Source organism: Alligator sinensis, unplaced genomic scaffold (genome assembly GCF_000455745.1).
Source record: "Alligator sinensis unplaced genomic scaffold, ASM45574v1 scaffold218_1, whole genome shotgun sequence".
In the NCBI taxonomy this organism is placed as follows: domain Eukaryota; kingdom Metazoa; phylum Chordata; order Crocodylia; family Alligatoridae; genus Alligator; species Alligator sinensis.
This window is the reverse complement of record NW_005842083.1, coordinates 1,543,213-1,548,239: the sequence shown is the minus strand read 5'-3', so window position 1 is coordinate 1,548,239 and position 5,027 is coordinate 1,543,213.

The window sequence follows — 5,027 nt, the reverse complement described above, 5'->3', positions numbered from 1 at the left end:
CGGCTCCACTCTCCCCCCTCCGCCCCCCACACTCGCACACCCGCCCCCCGCCCTGTATTACCATATGGAGGCCGAGTCCCTGCGAATCACAGCACCAGCGGGCGGCATTTGAATAAGCCCCGCAACCCGCACAAACCCCAACTCCTCCGCACGCAGCTCTGTCTGCAAGGGCCACTTTCCCGGCCCTCCTGCACCTTGCAGCCCCTCCCCCGTCAAGTGCATGTGCCACAGAGAGAGCAAGGGACAGCTGTCTTGCTTCAGTCACTTGCCACTTTAACACTAACTTGACGGACAGAATATGAACAATAAATACCCTCCCCATCTCTGATCTAACACGGTGCATTTTAAAGCTAAAACACAAATCCGTTCACGCGCACACACACACACACACACACACACACACACGCACACACACATACACACACACACAGGGTTCACATATATTTTATAAAATGCTACTGAATGATCTTTTCACACATTATATTCAACACATACTTAGATCCTGATAAACATCACGCCTCAGAGAAGGGGAAAGGTTTGGGTTTAAAAAAAATGGTTTTCCTTCTTAGTAAAGCTTGCACATTAACACGGTCGTCTAAAAGAAGTATGACATCTCTACGGAAAGGACCACTTTGATTTTCCCCTCTCTTAGCTCCCCCCACCCCACCCACTATTTGCCTAGCTCGCACCACAAGGATAAGACCCGCACCGACACTTTTTACAGGTGAACCTTTATGGATTATTTTAGGGGTGGGGGGGATGGGAGTCTGGAGAATAGTCATCGTCATACCAGTGAAACCCTCGATCGAAATTTAAAAAAATACTAATACTTCGACATAAAACGACCTACATTTGAAAAACTCCTGCACCTTTTCCAGAGGGCAAAATTGAATTTGGGATTCTTTGCCACCAGCAGATCAATGGATTGGAGCAGTGGCTCCCCTGTCCAAAAGCCTTCAACAGTGAATACACCTCAGAAGGGCTCTGTCCCCCTCTTTGGAGGCTAAAAACCCAACCCAGCATCTTCCTGATTAATAATCTCTTATTTGACATCCCAAGGTAGAAACCAAGAGAAGCGGCAAGAAGATAGGGGACAAGGATTTTAATATTGAGGAATTGTAGCCAGATTTCAAATAACTGCTAACGGGTGAGATTTTCGAGGAGAAGGGCGAGGGGTGCCGTGAAGTCTGCTCTTTGTTAGAGGCGCTTTAGTGAGTCAAGAATATCGTGAGCATCCAAAATGTTAACTTTAGCACCGGTTTGAGAGAAGTAGCAAATGCAGTTGTGTATATATATATATATATATATATATACACACACGCAGTGCTTATAGCTTTGGCATTTACAGACTGAGCATTAGCCACATTTTCCTGGTGGCTTTTGTGTTGCTTTATTTTCTTACACCTTGGCAGCAATTTCACTCATTACAGTTAAGATTTGAAATGACCCATTATTTCACTGTTTCCTATTCCAATCTAACCAAAGAGCTGATTCCATCTGTTTTTATCACTTTGGCACGCTGAAGTCCACTCCTGATCTCCTAGTACTGTACAGAGATCAAGTGAGAAGGTGGCGGGAAAGAGGGTGGGTGGAACAGACCCTGGACTCGTGTCCCTCAACCCATTCGTTTTTCTATGTGACATATTTGAAAATCCCTGTTTCCCCCACCACCTTCCCAAAACATCTTTCTGGTCTTGTCCAGAGAAGTCCTGATACTGGGTCAGGTGAGAAAGGTGGGAGAATACTGTCACTAGGAGGATATCTGCAACCTTAATGGGTCCCTAGGGAAAAGGGACCAGGCGGGGCAATCTGTGCCCTTGGACAGCTCCTGGCTCCCTGCTTCGGCCAGCAGGGAGACAGCGACACCTACTGGTCGCCTGCACAAGCCTAGAGGGTTGCGGGGTCTCTGTGGGGCTGAGTTTAAATAAAAGGCTTCAGCAGGCTCGCCTTCCTAATCAAATACATCCAGTAGGGGAGAAAAATAATGAAAACAAGCCCTCTCGTATAACCCTTCCAAATGAGAAATGTAACAAAACTACAGGGCCCGCTCCAACGATTTCAGCAGCAATAATACAAAAATAAAAATAAAGAACAAAAAAAAGAGTCAAAAGCACTTATAACCTTTTAGTTCAGGAAACCTTCCTTCTCAAGTAATTCGCACGCCTGTGTCTCGCCCTCTGGGCATCAAAGTTTACATGTAGTTTGGAGATCAAATGTTTCCTCTTCTAATTTCCGTGTTGATCGAAATGATACCATAAGCAGATTAGAGATCTAATAAGTACAATCACAGATCCTTCACTGCGGGCAAAGTCTTTCGGGGGAAGTTGGTGACGGACAGGCTAGGTGCACAGCCCCAAGGGGGCACCTGCACCCTCTCCCCATGGCACAGCTGTGCCCAGGCTGAGTCTCCGACCCGCTGTCTGGGTTGTTGGAAACACGCGGGGAAAGGCAACAGCCTGACAAGCATCGCAGCGGGCACACGTCCCCCCCACGCTTTGCACTGTAAGTGCTGCGACCAAAAAATGTAGGCTCACACGGTAGTTTGCTGAGAAAGGCAGGAGTATCTCTCAAATTATTTGAGGAGGATGACTGTAACTATAATACCATACACAATAGGATAATTTTAGTATTTGTCTCGGAAAGGGATGTTGTCTCTAGTGAATTTGTTCTGATCTGGGTGGAAATAACTCTTCCTTTTTTAGGAGAAGCATCCTAGTCATGCCTGCTGTACCTCAGCTCCTTTCCTTCACCACTCCTTCTTCACCACTAAAATTAATGGTCAGGTTAATATTATCAAAAGATGTTTTGAACCGTCGGTAAGGAAGTAATAATCTTGTTAGGCTGCTGGAAGGAGGGACACACATTCATACACGCGCCAAGTTGTAGGTTATGTCTGATTGGATTAACTGCCACTTTATTTATTTATTTATTTTGTTATTTTGCTGGTAGTCCATTAACTGGGCCTTTATGTCGTCGGTTTGGATTAATAGCTGATTTACAAATCCTCACTCTACGAATTCGATTTTTTTTAAAATAGGCTAATTTTGAAGATTCAATAGTACAGGAGCAAATAAATTGGCCGGATGGTTTTGACGGACATTTTTTCGTATACCTGCAATGGTTTATTCCTTTTTAAAAATGAAAATGGAGAATCTTTAACCTTTACGAAATAGTATGGCTCAGGCCCTTGAAATATATGCTGTGCAAAGGAATACGCTTGCAATGCCTTGTTAAAAGGTGCTTTTGTCACAGCTACCTTTCAGAGGTTTCACCTTACTTTCATATAGCGGATTCAAATGTGTGGCCCAAAGTAGATGTTGTATGACGTATTCTCTAAATGTGCATTAAGGCTCACAAATACAACTTAGCTAAATCGCAAAGACAACATATTTGAGTCCGAATGAACCCATAACATAACAATATTAAGGTTTCGTTTTTAGAAATAGACTACCATGAAAATGAATTATAGCCATAAAAATGTTGTAGCTGATCCAGAATCTAGCCTAAGGCCGCAAAAAATAGAACAAAACGAAAAGTCAGATATGCTCTTAAATACTGAAGAGGTGTCTACATCCTGGGTGATCACACCTGCTGCAATATGGCTAATAACACACTGTCTTGGAGCCAATACAACATGCCTTTGCCTGGATATTTTTGTAGGATATTGTTCTTTTTTTTTTTTAATGAGTTCAAAATTGTTGATTTTCACGTGTGCACTGAAAAATGGATAAACTATCTTTTTGCATTGCAAATACAGACGTTCTCCTACCCACCCCACTCACTAAAAATTTGCTACCCATGGAGATTACAGTAGCATATTTAACAATATTCCTAGAAAGAATACGGACATGAATTTAAAATTACATCTTACTGAGGAACAATGGAATTGCTCTGATTTATTTCCACATTTTAAGAGAATTTATTAGTTCTAGATGTTAGCACCTTTATTACAGTCTTGCCTTTCTGTTGTGGGCGTGTGCAAGTGTATTTAACAAACAGTTTCAGGACTCTCTTATTGTATTTCTTGTATCTGATATACAGGACTACTCCTTTGACAAAGCATCATAGCATATTAAAACATTACAAATTCGCAAAATCAGCACTGTCCTTTGTCCCAATATGTCACCTACTAGCTTCTCTTTTTCTGGTTTTTTTTTTCTCTCTCTTCTTTTCAAGCTTTGAGTAGCAATGAATGAATAAAGAAAAAGACCCGGTGATCATCAGCATAGTCAATATGTATTAATTAGGACATGACCATGTAAGCCTATCATCTTCAATTGATAAGTTGGTATGAAGGCTGAGCCGGCTACGTATGGCAGCAGGCATATTGCATAAAACCCTGGGAGTGGCTGGCGGAGGGTGTACACAGCAGCCGACCAAAAGGCTCAAGGAGTGGGATAAGGGGGCGGGTCATCGCACCTGCATCCACCGTCTCAGGAAAGGGAAAAAACGCGCAGCTAAAACTTAGCCAAGGCAGGGGTGAGGGGATCCGTGGCTTTTAGACGTTGCCCATCCGACTTCACGTGAAGGCGCCTCTGTCTTGCTAGGGCACAGATTTCTAAGCAGGATCTTCCTCCCCTTCCTTTCTTCCTTCCTTCCTGTTTCCCAGCACTACCCTCAAATCCACTGTAGAACTTTACCTAATTGCATGTCTATGTCTTCTACCTAACAGCTAGGGTGGCAGGGTCAGGGTCAAAAGAAGTGTCAGCTTCATCTTCCGGAATCCGCACCCCCCTAACTAGGAGTCTACCTAGGAGTTAGCTCTAAATAAATAAATAAGCAGACAAACAAACAAATAGACCAGCGAGCGAGCAGGGAGCCTGCTGGCAACTTCTAGCTGCGCCCCTCAACACCCGCCCCCGAGGGGTGCCCGCTGTCCCGGCCTGCGCGAGGGCCCTTCCCTCCCTCCACGTGCTGCCCCTCGCCAGCCCCGCGCAGCCCCCCACGTGCGTGTGCGCGCGTGTTTCACACGCCTATAGGCAGGTGGCCATCAGGTGATCAGGCTTGTACTCCAATAGTCTTTTTTT